Here is a 17,230-nt window from a genome sequence, read left to right as displayed (position 1 = left end):
AACTGGCTAGCTGCTCCTGTTGATAGGGCTAACTGGCTAGCTGCTCCTGTTGATAGGGCTAACTGGCTAGCTGCTCCTGTTGATAGGGCTAACTGGCTAGCTGCTCCTGTTGATAGGGCTAACTGGCTAGCTGCTCCTGTTGATAGGGCTAACTGGCTAGCTGCTCCTGTTGATAGGGCTAACTGGCTAGCTGCTCCTGTTGATAGGGCTAACTGGCTAGCTGCTCCTGTTGATAGGGCTAACTGGCTAGCTGCTCCTGTTGATAGGGCTAACTGGCTAGCTGCTCCTGTTGATAGGGCTAACTGGCTAGCTGCTCCTGTTGATAGGGCTAACTGGCTAGCTGCTCCTGTTGATAGGGCTAACTGGCTAGCTGCTCCTGTTGATAGGGCTAACTGGCTAGCTGCTCCTGTTGATAGGGCTAACTGGCTAGCTGCTCCTGTTGATAGGGCTAACTGGCTAGCTGCTCCTGTTGATAGGGCTAACTGGCTAGCTGCTCCTGTTGATAGGGCTAACTGGCTAGCTGCTCCTGTTGATAGGGCTAACTGGCTAGCTGCTCCTGTTGATAGGGCTAACTGGCTAGCTGCTCCTGTTGATAGGGCTAACTGGCTAGCTGCTCCTGTTGATAGGGCTAACTGGCTAGCTGCTCCTGTTGATAGGGCTAACTGGCTAGCTGCTCCTGTTGATAGGGCTAACTGGCTAGCTGCTCCTGTTGATAGGGCTAACTGGCTAGCTGCTCCTGTTGATAGGGCTAACTGGCTAGCTGCTCCTGTTGATAGGGCTAACTGGCTAGCTGCTCCTGTTGATAGGGCTAACTGGCTAGCTGCTCCTGTTGATAGGGCTAACTGGCTAGCTGCTCCTGTTGATAGGGCTAACTGGCTAGCTGCTCCTGTTGATAGGGCTAACTGGCTAGCTGCTCCTGTTGATAGGGCTAACTGGCTAGCTGCTCCTGTTGATAGGGCTAACTGGCTAGCTGCTCCTGTTGATAGGGCTAACTGGCTAGCTGCTCCTGTTGATAGGGCTAACTGGCTAGCTGCTGCTGTTGATAGGGCTAACTGGCTAGCCATGAAGAATAGTTAGCTAGCTAGCTACCCACAAATAATCTACCTTGCATAACATTTAGTTGTAGGTCATATAGTGTACACATACTCTATATATAGCTGATAGTTATGAAGTAAAATGTTTGCTTTGTTTATCTTATTTGGTCTCTACTGTTGTCATTGTCCTGGCTGGAAGAGGGTTCAGTGAATGTAGAGGTGCAGCGGGAGGTAATACAGTAGGGGGAGTGCTGCTCAGCGTGAGGTAATACAGTAGAGGGAGTGCTGCTCAGCGTGAGGTAATACAGTAGAGGGAGTGCTGCTCAGCGTGAGGTAATACAGTAGGGGGAGTGCTGCTCAGCGTGAGGTAATACAGTAGGGGGAGTGCTGCTCAGCGTGAGGTAATACAGTAGGGGGAGTGCTGCTCAGCGTGAGGTAATACAGTAGGGGGAGTGCTGCTCAGCGTGAGGTAATACAGTAGGGGGAGTGCTGCTCGGCGTGAGATAATACAGTAGGGGGAGTGCTGCTCAGCGTGAGTTAATACAGTAGGGGGAGTGCTGCTCAGCGTGAGAATACAGTAGGGGGAGTGCTGCTCGGCGTGAGATAATACAGTAGGGGGAGTGCTGATCAGGGTGAGGTAATACAGTTGGGGGAGTGTGAGGTAATACAGTAGGGGGAGTGCTGCTCAGCGTGAGATAATACAGTAGGGGGAGTGCTGCTCAGCGTGAGGTAATACAGTAGGGGGAGTGCTGCTCAGTGTGAGGACATACAGTAGGGGGAGTGCTGCTCGGCGTGAGGTAATACAGTAGGGGGAGTGCTGCTCAGCGTTGAGGTAATACAGTAGGGGGAGTGCTGCTCAGCGTGAGGTAATACAGTAGGGGGAGTGCTGCTCAGCGTGAGGTAATACAGTAGGGGGAGTGCTGCTCAGCGTGAGGTAATACAGTAGGGGGAGTGCTGCTCGGCGTGAGATAATACAGTAGGGGGAGTGCTGCTCAGCGTGAGGTAATACAGTAGGGGGAGTGCTGCTCAGCGTGAGAATACAGTAGGGGGAGTGCTGCTCGGCGTGAGATAATACAGTAGGGGGAGTGCTGATCAGGGTGAGGTAATACAGTTGGGGGAGTGTGAGGTAATACAGTAGGGGGAGTGCTGCTCAGCGTGAGATAATACAGTAGGGGAGTGCTGCTCAGCGTGAGGTAATACAGTAGGGGGAGTGCTGCTCAGTGTGAGGACATACAGTAGGGGGAGTGCTGCTCGGCGTGAGGTAATACAGTAGGGGGAGTGCTGCTCAGCGTTGAGGTAATACAGTAGAGGAGTGCTGCTCAGCGTGAGGTAATACAGTAGGGGGAGTGCTGCTCGGCGTGAGGTAATACCGTAGGGGGAGTGCTGCTCAGCGTGAGGTAATACAGTAGGGGGAGTGCTGCTCAGCGTGAGGTAATACAGTAGGGGGAGTGCTGCTCGGCGTGAGGTAATACAGTAGGGGGAGTGCTGCTCGGCGTGAGGTAATACAGTAGGGGGAGTGCTGCTCGGCGTGAGGTAATACAGTAGGGGGAGTGCTGCTCAGCGTGAGGTAATACAGTAGGGGGAGTGCTGCTCAGCGTGAGGTAATACCGTAGGGGGAGTGCTGCTCAGCGTGAGGTAATACAGTAGGGGGAGTGCTGCTCAGCGTGAGATAATACAGTAGGGGGAGTGCTGCTCAGCGTGAGGTAATACAGTAGGGGGAGTGCTGCTCAGCGTGAGATAATACAGTAGGGGGAGTGCTGCTCGGCGTGAGGTAATACAGTAGGGGGAGTGTGAGGTAATACAGTAGGGGGAGTGCTGCTCAGCGTGAGGTAATACAGTAGGGGGAGTGCTGCTCAGCGTGAGATAATACAGTAGGGGGAGCGCTGCTCAGCGTGAGGTAATACAGTAGGGGGAGTGCTGCTCAGCGTGAGGTAATACAGTAGGGGGAGTGCTGCTCAGCGTGAGGTAATACAGTAGTGGGAGTGCTGCTCGGCGTGAGGTAATACAGTAGGGGGAGTGCTGCTCAGCGTTGAGGTAATACAGTAGAGGAGTGCTGCTCAGCGTGAGATAATACAGTAGGGGGAGTGCTGCTCGGCGTGAGGTAATACAGTAGGGGGAGTGTGAGGTAATACAGTAGGGGGAGTGCTGCTCAGCGTGAGGTAATACAGTAGGGGGAGTGCTGCTCGGCGTGAGGTAATACAGTAGGGGGAGTGCTGCTCAGCGTTGAGGTAATACAGTAGAGGAGTGCTGCTCAGCGTGAGGTAATACAGTAGGGGGAGTGCTGCTCGGCGTGAGGTAATACAGTAAGGGGAGTGCTGCTCGGCGTGAGGTAATACAGTAGGGGGAGTGCTGCTCTAATTGAAGGTTTTTGTGTTCTCCACACTCTCGTCCTCACATGAACGTACTCGAGAACTCGGAGCATCAGCGTGTGGAGCACGGTAGAATGCATATTGAGAAACACCATTAACGCAGTGAAATGAAAGAAAGATGTGTTGGAAGCGTGAAGCCAATGTTTGAATGAAAAACGGGTGTTGCGCAGGCAGCATACGGTCAGACTGCATCCTCTCTGATTGGCTGAAGAAGAGCTTTGGTGGTCTGCATCCTCTCTGATTGGCTGGAGAAGAGCTTTGGAGGTATCGATTTATGGAAGATTGGATACTTAGTACTGACACGATTGATGGTAGAATGGATACTTAGTACTGACATCGATTGATGGTAGAATGGATTCTTATTACTGACATCAATTGATGGTAGAATGGATACTTAGTACTGACACCGATTGATGGTAGAATGGATACTTAGTACTGACATCGATTGATGGTAGAATGGTACTTAGTACTGACATTGATTGATGGTAGAATGGATACTTGTTCAATTGTTTTAACGGAAATGGATTGATTTGCTGTCACAATACCGATTTTGAGAGATGGACAAAAGAATAAGGTGATATTTCTCACTCAAGATGTAGTACTGGGGCTCATATGTTTACTGAACAACTATATAAGCGTAAATATTTCAAAGATTTTACTGAGTTTTATATAAGGAAATCGGTCAATTTAAATAAAAAATTAGGCCGTAATATATGGATTTCACCTGATTGGCTGGGGGCACAGGCGGGGGCCTGGGAAGACATAGGCCTCCCAAGTTGGTTGAGAACAAATTCTCTGGCAACGACTCCGGTGGACATTCCTGCAGTCAGCATACCAGTTGCACGAATCGTCAAAGCGAGACATTTGTTGCATTGTGTTGTGACAAAACTGCACATATTTTAGAGTGGCCTTTGCATTGTCCCCAGCACGAGGTGCACCTGTGTAATGATCATGCTGTTTTAATCAGCAGATATGCCACACCTGTCAGGTGGATGGATTACCTTGATGAAGGAGACATTCTGACTTAACAGGGATGTCCACTGATATGTGCAAATCATTGGAGTGAAATACGGTTTTTGTGCATCTGGAGAACATTTCTGGGATCTTTTAGTAAAGATCCAACAGTCACAACCTCACTAACTCTTCCCTCATCCTAGAGAGGTGAGCACGTCGCTGGTCTGGGACAAGATACAGGAGCCTGATGTGAACTTTGAGGAGTTCGTAGAGCTGTTCTCCAAGACTGCTGTGAAGGAGAAGAAGAAACCCCTGTCAGATACCATCACCAAGTCTAAAGCCAAACAGGTGAGATCAGATACCCTCCCCTGTCCTATTTACCTCTGTCAGGTCCCCCTGTCCTATCCTCCTGTCCTCCTGTCCTGTCCCAGTGCCCCCTGTCCTATTTACTCCTGTCCCAGTGCCTCCTATCCTGTCCTGTCCCAGGTCCTCCTGTCCTGTCCCAGGTCCTCCTGTCCTGTCCCAGTGCCCCCTGTCGTCCTGTCCCAGTGCCCCCCGTCCTCCCGTCCTGTCCCAGTGCCTCCTATCCTCCTGTCCTGTCCCAGGTCCTCCTGTCCTGTCCCAGGTCCTCCTGTCCTGTCCCAGGTCCTCCTGTCCTGTCCCAGGTCCTCCTGTCCTGTCCCAGGTCCTCCTGTCCTGTCCCAGGTCCTCCTGTCCTGTCCCAGGTCCTCCTGTCCTGTCCCAGGTCCTCCTGTCCTGTCCTGTCCCAGGTCCTCCTGTCCTGTCCTGTCCCAGGTCCTCCTGTCCTGTCCCAGGTCCTCCTGTCCTGTCCCAGGTCCTCCTGTCCTGTCCCAGTGCCCCCTGTTGTCTTGTCCCAGTGCCCCCTGTTGTCCTGTCCCAGTGCCCCCTGTCGTCCCGTCCTGTCCCAGTGCCTCTTGTCCAATCACCCTCATGTTTATGTAGTTCTCCTCCATTTCATCCTTCCTTCCAGCTGTTCTGTTGTTCTCCTTCAGTTGAACTGTCTGGGTTCTGGGGGTTTCTACTGAACTGGGAATATTCTGGGGGGGTTCCCCCTGACCTGGGAACTGTCTGGGGGGGTTCCCCCTGACCTGGGAACTGTCTGGGGGGGTTCCCCCAGACCTGGGAACTGTCTGGGGGTGGTTCCCCCTGACCTGGGAACTGTCTGGGGGGGTTCCCCCTGACCTGGGAACTGTCTGGGGGGGTTCCCCCTGACCTGGGAACTGTCTGGGGGTGGTTCCCCCTGACCTGGGAACTGTCTGGGGGTGGTTCCCCCTGACCTGGGAACTGTCTGGGGGTGGTTCCCCCCGACCTGGGAACTGTCTGGGGTGGTTCCCCCCGACCTGGGAACTGTCTGGGGGTGGTCCCCCCGACCTGGGAACTGTCTGGGGTGGTTCCCCCGACCTGGGAACTGTCTGGGGTGGTTCCCCCCGACCTGGGAACTGTCTGGGGTGGTTCCCCCCGACCTGGGAACTGTCTGGGGTGGTTCCCCCCGACCTGGGAACTGTCTGGGGTGGTTCCCCCCGACCTGGGAACTGTCTGGGGGTGGTTCCCCCCGACCTGGGAACTGTCTGGGGTGGTTCCCCCCGACCTGGGAACTGTCTGGGGTGGTTCCCCCCGACCTGGGAACTGTCTGGGGTGGTTCCCCCCGACCTGGGAACTGTCTGGGGTGGTTCCCCCGACCTGGGAACTGTCTGGGGTGGTTCCCCCCGACCTGGGAACTGTCTGGGGTGGTTCCCCCCGACCTGGGAACTGTCTGGGGTGGTTCCCCCCGACCTGGGAACTGTCTGGGGTGGTTCCCCCCGACCTGGGAACTGTCTGGGGTGGTTCCCCCCGACCTGGGAACTGTCTGGGGTGGTTCCCCCGACCTGGGAACTGTCTGGGGTGGTTCCCCCGACCTGGGAACTGTCTGGGGTGGTTCCCCCGACCTGGGAACTGTCTGGGGTGGTTCCCCCCGACCTGGGAACTGTCTGGGGTGGTTCCCCCCGACCTGGGAACTGTCTGGGGTGGTTCCCCCCGACCTGGGAACTGTCTGGGGGGGGTTCCCCCCGACCTGGGATCGGTCCTTTTGATCAGGGCCCAATGTAAGGAACAGGGTGCCATTGTGGAGGCAGACCATGTAGCCCAGTCTCACCATCTAAACCATGTTCAGATGATGTGATTTGATCTGAGCTCCGCAGAGCTTGTTGTTTGGACAGGAGTAGCAGAACGAGGATCTGTCATCAATAAAGAACAACGCTACAGCTACAGGGAAGCCCACATGGAAACACACACACACCAGTCTGTAGCTGATCTGAGCAGTCCCGGCCATATAGTCTGAGGGGTTCGGTCTCCGGCCCGTATAGTCTGAGGGGTCTCCGGCCCGTATAGTCTGAGGGGTCCGGTCTCCGGCCCGTATAGTCTGAGGGGTCCGGTCTCCGGCCCGTATAGTCTGAGGGGTCCGGTCCCCGGCCCGTATAGTCTGAGGGATCCCGGCCTGCTGCTTGTCTGTATTATTTTTATTTCTAACATTAAGTTATTACATATTGCCATTAAAATACAATTTTCCTGAGACAATCTTTTCTTATGTCTTATTTTAAAGATGGAGCCCCGTCACTTTTCTCCTAAAGTTGTCTTGTGGTTCGACCTAAATCTGGATGCTATTTGAGTTACCAAATAAAGTGTTTTGGGAATTTTAATGTTGTTTCAGCGATTTGACCTCAAATACTTGAAGTCGTCCCACTCCCTTAGAGAATGATTGCAGTCCGTGTTTAAAACGTTTCCTCTGATGCTGATTGGAGTAAATGCTATCCTTTATTCCCTGCTAGCTGCCGGAGGTGACCCCGGAAACCATTTAATTTTAATTAACATGGTTTCTTTAGTTTTTAATTCCGGTCGGCGTGCCAGCTATAGGAAGTGTTTCCGTTGGGATTTATCAAATTGTTTAGCATTTTTAGTCCGATTTGAAGATCTATTTAAGGAGGCTGATTCTACGTTAAGAGGAGAACAAAGGTTGAGGATTAATGAGCGCTACATGTTAATGTCATGTGTGTGAAATGCCTGCGCCGATGTCATAGGCCAGTTGGCTCAAAGAAAACACAGCAGCACTCAGACTGTTTGATTTGTAATGCCACTACGATCTTCTTTTATTGAAAAGCCTGACAATATTTACTGTAAATGAATTGACTAAATATGCTGAAATTTATTTTAGGGACATATCATGGTAAAAGTTAAGAGAATTTTAATCAATCCATTAATTTTGCCTTCAGTGGTTTCATTCACCAAATCACCCCCCCCCCCTTATCAAAGTATGTATTGTTTCATACACTGTGGTAACAATATGGCTCTACCTCCTCAATGATCTGAGATGAAGCCCCTTTGTTTCCTCTTTCCATTGGTCTAACCCCAGTCTGATGTCATGACTGATGTCAGCACCTCTCGAGCTCCTAACTGGCTGTGTGGAATTTAAAGAGACTGTCACTTCTGTTTACTGTGTGTCCCCCAATTCACATTTGACAGACTAAAATGGTCACAGACGTCAGACCAGGTGCCATTTTCTTTCTTCTTTTAAGCATCAGAGTAAGTGTTGTTCTCGGATCACCTTCTCCCCTGACCAAGTACACACGGCGATCTAAAAGGCACTGATCCTACATCAGCTCTCTTACTCAGACGTTTGATCGATCCGGTCCCAGAGCTCTAACATTACCCACGTCCTCCCATCCAGGTGAGGCTCATTTCCATTTCCTCCCAATGCCTCCCATCCAGGTGAGGCTCATTTCCCATTTCCTCCCACGTCCTCCCATCCAGGTGAGGCTCATTTCCCATTTCCTCCCACGTCCTCCCATCCAGGTGAGGCTCATTTCCCATTTCCTCCCACGTCCTCCCATCCAGGTGAGGCTCATTTCCCATTTCCTCCCACGTCCTCCCATCCAGGTGAGGCTCTTTTCCATTTCCTCCATAACTTTGTAGAGCAGAACTGCCGTTGTTACGGAGTCTGTTTATTTGGATCTGGGTTGTTTTGGTCCTGTTGAAACGGCGAGACACCTACCAACCCGAGGGGGGGGGGTGTAGAGCGAGAGAAGGTGACGTACTCACGGGTCATCTGTTGATTCTCTGAAGGGGAAAGTTCATGTCCGTACGTAGTCGACTACTGTCAGATGGAGAATGTTTCCAGCCGCTGACGCAGGGTGCCAGGCAGACCGACGTGGCGCTGACTCGCAGTGGAAAACTGTCCATTGTCTTGAGTTTCTGATCAAAATCAGACAACACAAACTAAAAACAATGTTTTCAACGTTGTTGGTCTTCGGGGGAAACACAGTGAACACACACTGTTCCAATCTCTGGGCTCTACACAGTAAACACAGTGAACACACACTGTTCCAATCTCTGGGCTCTACACAGTAAACACACACTGTTCCAGTCTCTGGGCGCTACACAGTAAACACACACTGTTCCAGTCTCTGGGCGCTACACAGTAAACACACACTGTTCCAGTCTCTGGGCGCTACACAGTAAACACACACTGTTCCAGTCTCTGGGCTCTACACAGTAAACACACACTGTTCCAGTCTCTGGGCTCTACACAGTAAACACACACTGTTCCAGTCTCTGGGCTCTACACAGTAAACACACGCTGTTCCAGTCTCTGGGCGCTACACAGTAAATACACACTGTTCCAGTCTCTGGGCTCTACACAGTAAACACACACTGTTCCAGTCTCTGGGCTCTACACAGTAAACACAGTAAACACACACTGTTCCAGTCTCTGGGCTCTACACAGTAAACACACGCTGTTCCAGTCTCTGGGCGCTACACAGTAAATACACACTGTTCCAGTCTCTGGGCTCTACACAGTAAACACACGCTGTTCCAGTCTCTGGGCGCTACACAGTAAATACACACTGTTCCAGTCTCTGGGCGCTACACAGTAAACACACACTGTTCCAGTCTCTGGGCGCTACACAGTAAACACACACTGTTCCAGTCTCTGGGCTCTACACAGTGAACACACGCTGTTCCAGTCTCTGGGCTCTACACAGTGAACACACGCTGTTCCAGTCTCTGGGCTCTACACAGTAAACACACACTGTTCCAGTCTCTGGGCTCTACACAGTAAACACACACTGTTCCAGTCTCTGGGCTCTACACAGTAAACACACGCTGTTCCAGTCTCTGGGCTCTACACAGTAAACACACGCTGTTCCAGTCTCTGGGCTCTACACAGTAAACACACACTGTTCCAGTCTCTGGGCTCTACACAGTAAACACACACTGTTCCAGTCTCTGGGCTCTACACAGTAAACACACGCTGTTCCAGTCTCTGGGCTCTACACAGTAAACACACGCTGTTCCAGTCTCTGGGCTCTACACAGTAAACACACGCTGTTCCAGTCTCTGGGCTCTACACAGTAAACACACGCTGTTCCAGTCTCTGGGCTCTACACAGTAAACACACGCTGTTCCAGTCTCTGGGCTCTACACAGTAAACACACGCTGTTCCAGTCTCTGGGCTCTACACAGTAAACACACGCTGTTCCAGTCTCTGGGCTCTACACAGTAAACACACGCTGTTCCAGTCTCTGGGCTCTACACAGTAAACACACGCTGTTCCAGTCTCTGGGCTCTACACAGTAAACACACGCTGTTCCAGTCTCTGGGCTCTACACAGTAAACACACGCTGTTCCAGTCTCTGGGCTCTACACAGTAAACACACGCTGTTCCAGTCTCTGGGCTCTACACAGTAAACACACGCTGTTCCAGTCTCTGGGCTCTACACAGTAAACACACGCTGTTCCAGTCTCTGGGCTCTACACAGTAAACACACGCTGTTCCAGTCTCTGGGCTCTACACAGTAAACACACGCTGTTCCAGTCTCTGGGCTCTACACAGTAAACACACACTGTTCCAGTCTCTGGGCTCTACACAGTAAACACACACTGTTCCAGTCTCTGGGCTCTACACAGTAAACACACCTCCAGTCTCTGGGCTGCTGCAGAAGTTAGGACATTCATACTACTTGCACTTCGCTGAGCTGTTGTGAAGGATTTATACAGGACCTCCTGCCTTCACCTCCTGTCAACCACGTCAATGCTGAGCTATACAGAGCCCTCCGCAATGGTACAGAACTTGAGGTGCTCAATTTGTCTTCTGCGTTCCTCCGGAGGCTCAGCGTTGTGTCACACCCTCCGTACGGCGTCTCAGACCACATTTTCGGATCAAGCATAAATTGGCTTTAAGACACACTTCTGCAGTCTTGTAGTGAGGTCACCGTGTGTTCCCCTCTCTCTCCTAGTAGACCTGGCCTGTGTGAGGTCCCCTCTCTCTCTCCTAGTAGACCTGGCCTGTGTGAGGTCACCGTGGGTTCCCCTCTCTCTCTCCTAATAGACCTGGCCTGTGTGAGGTCACCGAGGGTTCCCCTCTCTCTCTCCAAGTAGACCTGGCCTGTGTGAGGTCACCGTGGGTTCCCCTCTCTCTCTCTCCTAGTAGACCTGGCCTGTGTGAGGTCACCGAGGGTTCCCCTCTCTCTCTCCAAGTAGACCTGGCCTGTGTGAGGTCACCGTGGGTTCCCCTCTCTCTCTCCTAGTAGACCTGGCCTGTGTGAGGTCACCGTGGGTTCCCCTCTCTCTCCTAATAGACCTGGCCTGTGTGAGGTCCCCTCTCTCTCTCCTAGTAGACCTGGCCTGTGTGAGGTCACCGAGGGTTCCCCTCTCTCTCCTAGTAGACCTGGCCTGTGTGAGGTCCCCTCTCTCTCCTAGTAGACCTGGCCTGTGTGAGGTCACCGAGGGTTCCCCTCTCTCTCTCCTAGTAGACCTGGCCTGTGTGAGGTCACCGTGGGTTCCCCTCTCTCTCTCCTAGTAGACCTGGCCTGTGTGAGGTCACCGTGGGTTCCCCTCTCTCTCTCCGAGTAGACCTGGCCTGTGTGAGGTCACCGAGGGTTCCCCTCTCTCTCTCCTAATAGACCTGGCCTGTGTGAGGTCCCCTCTCTCTCTCCAAGTAGACCTGGCCTGTGTGAGGTCACCGTGGGTTCCCCTCTCTCTCTCCTAGTAGACCTGGCCTGTGTGAGGTCACCGAGGGTTCCCCTCTCTCTCTCCTAGTAGACCTGGCCTGTGTGAGGTCACCGAGGGTTCCCCTCTCTCTCTCCTAGTAGACCTGGCCTGTGTGAGGTCACCGTGGGTTCCCCTCTCTCTCTCCTAATAGACCTGGCCTGTGTGAGGTCCCCTCTCTCTCTCCAAGTAGACCTGGCCTGTGTGAGGTCACCGAGGGTTCCCCTCTCTCTCTCCTAATAGACCTGGCCTGTGTGAGGTCACCGAGGGTTCCCCTCTCTCTCTCCTAATAGACCTGGCCTGTGTGAGGTCCCCTCTCTCTCTCCTAGTAGACCTGGCCTGTGTGAGGTCACCGAGGGTTCCCCTCTCTCTCCTAGTAGACCTGGCCTGTGTGAGGTCCCCTCTCTCTCCTAGTAGACCTGGCCTGTGTGAGGTCACCGAGGGTTCCCCTCTCTCTCTCCTAGTAGACCTGGCCTGTGTGAGGTCACCGTGGGTTCCCCTCTCTCTCTAGTAGACCTGGCCTGTGTGAGGTCACCGTGGGTTCCCCTCTCTCTCTCCGAGTAGACCTGGCCTGTGTGAGGTCACCGAGGGTTCCCCTCTCTCTCTCCTAATAGACCTGGCCTGTGTGAGGTCCCCTCTCTCTCTCCAAGTAGACCTGGCCTGTGTGAGGTCACCGTGGGTTCCCCTCTCTCTCTCCTAGTAGACCTGGCCTGTGTGAGGTCACCGAGGGTTCCCCTCTCTCTCTCCTAGTAGACCTGGCCTGTGTGAGGTCACCGTGGGTTCCCCTCTCTCTCCTAGTAGACCTGGCCTGTGTGAGGTCACCGTGGGTTCCCCTCTCTCTCTCCTAATAGACCTGGCCTGTGTGAGGTCCCCTCTCTCTCTCCTAGTAGACCTGGCCTGTGTGAGGTCACCGAGGGTTCCCCTCTCTCTCTCTCCTAATAGACCTGGCCTGTGTGAGGTCACCGTGGGTTCCCCTCTCTCTCTCCGAGTAGACCTGGCCTGTGTGAGGTCACCGTGGGTTCCCCTCTCTCTCCTAGTAGACCTGGCCTGTGTGAGGTCACCGTGGGTTCCCCTCTCTCTCCTAGTAGACCTGGCCTGTGTGAGGTCACCGTGGGTTCCCCTCTCTCTCCTAGTAGACCTGGCCTGTGTGAGGTCACCGAGGGTTCCCCTCTCTCTCCTAGTAGACCTGGCCTGTGTGAGGTCACCGAGGGTTCCCCTCTCTCTCTCCAAGTAGACCTGGCCTGTGTGAGGTCACCGTGGGTTCCCCTCTCTCTCTCCAAGTAGACCTGGCCTGTGTGAGGTCACCGTGGGTTCCCCTCTCTCTCTCCTAGTAGACCTGGCCTGTGTGAGGTCACCGAGGGTTCCCCTCTCTCTCTCCAAGTAGACCTGGCCTGTGTGAGGTCACCGTGGGTTCCCCTCTCTCTCTCCGAGTAGACCTGGCCTGTGTGAGGTCACCGAGGGTTCCCCTCTCTCTCTCCTAGTAGACCTGGCCTGTGTGAGGTCACCGAGGGTTCCCCTCTCTCTCTCCGAGTAGACCTGGCCTGTGTGAGGTCACCGAGGGTTCCCCTCTCTCTCTCCAAGTAGACCTGGCCTGCGTGAGGTCACCGTGTGTTCCCCTCTCTCTCCTAGTAGACCTGGCCTGTGTGAGGTCACCGAGGGTTCCCTCTCTCCTCCTAGTAGACCTGGCCTGTGTGAGGTCACCGAGGGTTCCCCTCTCTCCTAGTAGACCTGGCCTGTGTGAGGTCACCGTGGGTTCCCCTGTCTCTCTCCTAGTAGACCTGGCTTGTGTGAGGTCACCGTGGGTTCCCCTCTCTCTCCTAGTAGACCTGGCCTGTGTGAGGTCACCGAGGGTTCCCCTCTCTCTCTCCTAGTAGACCTGGCCTGTGTGAGGTCACCGTGGGTTCCCCTCTCTCTCTCCAAGTAGACCTGGCCTGTGTGAGGTCACCGAGGGTTCCCCTCTCTCTCTCCTAATAGACCTGGCCTGTGTGAGGTCCCCTCTCTCTCTCCTAGTAGACCTGGCCTGTGTGAGGTCCCCTCTCTCTCTCCTAGTAGACCTGGCCTGTGTGAGGTCACCGAGGGTTCCCCTCTCTCTCCTAGTAGACCTGGCCTGTGTGAGGTCACCGTGGGTTCCCCTCTCTCTCTCCTAATAGACCTGGCCTGTGTGAGGTCCCCTCTCTCTCTCCTAGTAGACCTGGCCTGTGTGAGGTCACCGAGGGTTCCCCTCTCTCTCTCTCCTAATAGACCTGGCCTGTGTGAGGTCCCCTCTCTCTCTCCTAATAGACCTGGCCTGTGTGAGGTCACCGTGGGTTCCCCTCTCTCTCTCCTAGTAGACCTGGCCTGTGTGAGGTCCCCTCTCTCTCCTAGTAGACCTGGCCTGTGTGAGGTCCCCTCTCTCTCCAAGTAGACCTGGCCTGTGTGAGGTCACCGTGGGTTCCCCTCTCTCTCTCCGAGTAGACCTGGCCTGTGTGAGGTCACCGTGGGTTCCCCTCTCTCTCCTAGTAGACCTGGCCTGTGTGAGGTCACCGTGGGTTCCCCTCTCTCTCCTAGTAGACCTGGCCTGTGTGAGGTCACCGTGGGTTCCCCTCTCTCTCCTAGTAGACCTGGGCTGTGTGAGGTCACCGTGGGTTCCCCTCTCTCTCCTAGTAGACCTGGCCTGTGTGAGGTCACCGTGGGTTCCCCTCTCTCTCCTAGTAGACCTGGCCTGTGTGAGTTCCCCTCTCTCTCTCCAAGTAGACCTGGCCTGTGTGAGGTCACCGTGTGTTCCCCTCTCTCTCCTAGTAGACCTGGCCTGTGTGAGGTCACCGTGGGTTCCCCTCTCTCTCTCCTAGTAGACCTGGCCTGTGTGAGGTCACCGAGGGTTCCCCTCTCTCTCTCCAAGTAGACCTGGCCTGCGTGAGGTCACCGTGGGTTCCCCTCTCTCTCCTAGTAGACCTGGCCTGTGTGAGGTCACCGAGGGTTCCCCTCTCTCTCTCCTAGTAGACCTGGCCTGTGTGAGGTCACCGAGGGTTCCCCTCTCTCTCCTAGTAGACCTGGCCTGTGTGAGGTCACCGTGGGTTCCCCTGTCTCTCTCCTAGTAGACCTGGCTTGTGTGAGGTCACCGTGGGTTCCCCTCTCTCTCCTAGTAGACCTGGCCTGTGTGAGGTCACCGAGGGTTCCCCTCTCTCTCTCCTAGTAGACCTGGCCTGTGTGAGGTCACCGTGGGTTCCCTCTCTCTCTCCAAGTAGACCTGGCCTGTGTGAGGTCACCGAGGGTTCCCCTCTCTCTCCTAATAGACCTGGCCTGTGTGAGGTCCCCTCTCTCTCCTAGTAGACCTGGCCTGTGTGAGGTCCCCTCTCTCTCTCCTAGTAGACCTGGCCTGTGTGAGGTCACCGAGGGTTCCCCTCTCTCTCTCCTAGTAGACCTGGCCTGTGTGAGGTCACCGTGGGTTCCCCTCTCTCTCTCCTAATAGACCTGGCCTGTGTGAGGTCCCCTCTCTCTCTCCTAGTAGACCTGGCCTGTGTGAGGTCACCGAGGGTTCCCCTCTCTCTCTCTCCTAATAGACCTGGCCTGTGTGAGGTCCCCTCTCTCTCTCCTAATAGACCTGGCCTGTGTGAGGTCACCGTGGGTTCCCCTCTCTCTCTCCTAGTAGACCTGGCCTGTGTGAGGTCCCCTCTCTCTCCTAGTAGACCTGGCCTGTGTGAGGTCCCCTCTCTCTCCAAGTAGACCTGGCCTGTGTGAGGTCACCGTGGGTTCCCTCTCTCTCTCCCGAGTAGACCTGGCCTGTGTGAGGTCACCGTGGGTTCCCCTCTCCTCTCCTAGTAGACCTGGCCTGTGTGAGGTCACCGTGGGTTCCCCTCTCTCTCCTAGTAGACCTGGCCTGTGTGAGGTCACCGTGGGTTCCCCTCTCTCTCCTAGTAGACCTGGGCTGTGTGAGGTCACCGTGGGTTCCCCTCTCTCTCCTAGTAGACCTGGCCTGTGTGAGGTCACCGTGGGTTCCCCTCTCTCCCTAGTAGACCTGGCCTGTGTGAGTTCCCCTCTCTCTCTCCAAGTAGACCTGGCCTGTGTGAGGTCACCGTGTGTTCCCCTCTCTCTCCTAGTAGACCTGGCCTGTGTGAGGTCCCCTCTCTCTCCTAGTAGACCTGGCCTGTGTGAGGTCACCGAGGGTTCCCCTCTCTCTCCTAGTAGACCTGGCCTGTGTGAGGTCACCGTGGGTTCCCCTCTCTCTCTCTCCTAGTAGACCTGGCCTGTGTGAGGTCACCGAGGGTTCCCCTCTCTCTCTCCAAGTAGACCTGGCCTGTGTGAGGTCACCGTGGGTTCCCCTCTCTCTCTCCGAGGAGACCTGGCCTGTGTGAGGTCACCGAGGGTTCCCCTCTCTCTCTCCTAGTAGACCTGGCCTGTGTGAGGTCACCGAGGGTTCCCCTCTCTCTCTCCTAGTAGACCTGGCCTGTGTGAGGTTACCGTGGGTTCCCCTCTCTCTCTCCTAGTAGACCTGGCCTGTGTGAGGTCACCGTGGGTTCCTCTCTCTCTCCTAGTAGACCTGGCCTGTGTGAGGTCACTGTGGGTTCCCCTCTCTCTCTCTCCTAGTAGACCTGGCCTGTGTGAGGTCACCGTGGGTTCCCCTCTCTCTCTCCTAGTAGACCTGGCCTGTGAGGTCACCGTGGGTTCCCCTCTCTCTCTCCGAGTAGACGTGGCCTGTGTGAGGTCACTGTGGGTTCCCCTCTCTCTCTCCGAGTAGACGTGGCCTGTGTGAGGTCACCATGGGTTCCCCTCTCTCTCTCCTAATAGACCTGGCCTGTGTGAGGTCCCCTCTCTCTCTCCAAGTAGACCTGGCCTGTGTGAGGTCACCGAGGGTTCCCCTCTCTCTCTCCTAATAGACCTGGCCTGTGTGAGGTCCCCTCTCTCTCCTAGTAGACCTGGCCTGTGTGAGGTCCCCTCTCTCCCTAGTAGACCTGGCCTGTGTGAGGTCACCGAGGGTTCCCCTCTCTCTCTCCTAGTAGACCTGGCCTGTGTGAGGTCACCGAGGGTTCCCCTCTCTCTCTCCTAATAGACCTGGCCTGTGTGAGGTCCCCTCTCTCTCTCCTAGTAGACCTGGCCTGTGTGAGGTCCCCTCTCTCTCCTAGTAGACCTGGCCTGTGTGAGGTCACCGAGGGTTCCCCTCTCTCTCTCCTAGTAGACCTGGCCTGTGTGAGGTCACCGTGGGTTCCCCTCTCTCTCTCCTAATAGACCTGGCCTGTGTGAGGTCCCCTCTCTCTCTCCTAATAGACCTGGCCTGTGTGAGGTCACCGTGGGTTCCCTCTCTCTCTCCTAGTAGACCTGGCCTGTGTGAGGTCCCCTCTCTCTCCTAGTAGACCTGGCCTGTGTGAGGTCCCCTCTCTCCAAGTAGACCTGGCCTGTGTGAGGTCACCGTGGGTTCCCCTCTCTCTCTCCGAGTAGACCTGGCCTGTGTGAGGTCACCGTGGGTTCCCCTCTCTCTCTCCTAGTAGACCTGGCCTGTGTGAGGTCACCGTGGGTTCCCTCTCTCTCCTAGTAGACCTGGCCTGTGTGAGGTCACCGTGGGTTCCCCTCTCTCTCCTAGTAGACCTGGCCTGTGTGAGGTCACCGTGGGTTCCCCTCTCTCTCCTAGTAGACCTGGCCTGTGTGAGGTCACCGTGGGTTCCCCTCTCTCTCCTATTAGACCTGGCCTGTGTGAGGTCCCCTCTCTCTCCTAGTAGACCTGGCCTGTGTGAGGTCCCCTCTCTCTCTCCTAGTAGACCTGGCCTGTGTGAGGTCACCGAGGGTTCCCCTCTCTCTCTCCAAGTAGACCTGGCCTGTGTGAGGTCACCGAGGGTTCCCCTCTCTCTCTCCGAGTAGACC

At 54.8% G+C, this 17,230-nt stretch overlaps 1 pseudogene; it reads left to right on the top strand.

Moving 5' to 3' along the window:
• Positions 1-17,230, top strand: part of LOC135529352 (formin-2-like) — a 164,518-nt pseudogene that overhangs the window by 40,550 nt on the left and 106,738 nt on the right.

Source organism: Oncorhynchus masou, unplaced genomic scaffold (genome assembly GCF_036934945.1).
Source record: "Oncorhynchus masou masou isolate Uvic2021 unplaced genomic scaffold, UVic_Omas_1.1 unplaced_scaffold_1144, whole genome shotgun sequence".
Lineage (NCBI taxonomy): Eukaryota > Metazoa > Chordata > Actinopteri > Salmoniformes > Salmonidae > Oncorhynchus > Oncorhynchus masou.
This window is presented reverse-complemented; position numbering and strand designations above follow the sequence as displayed.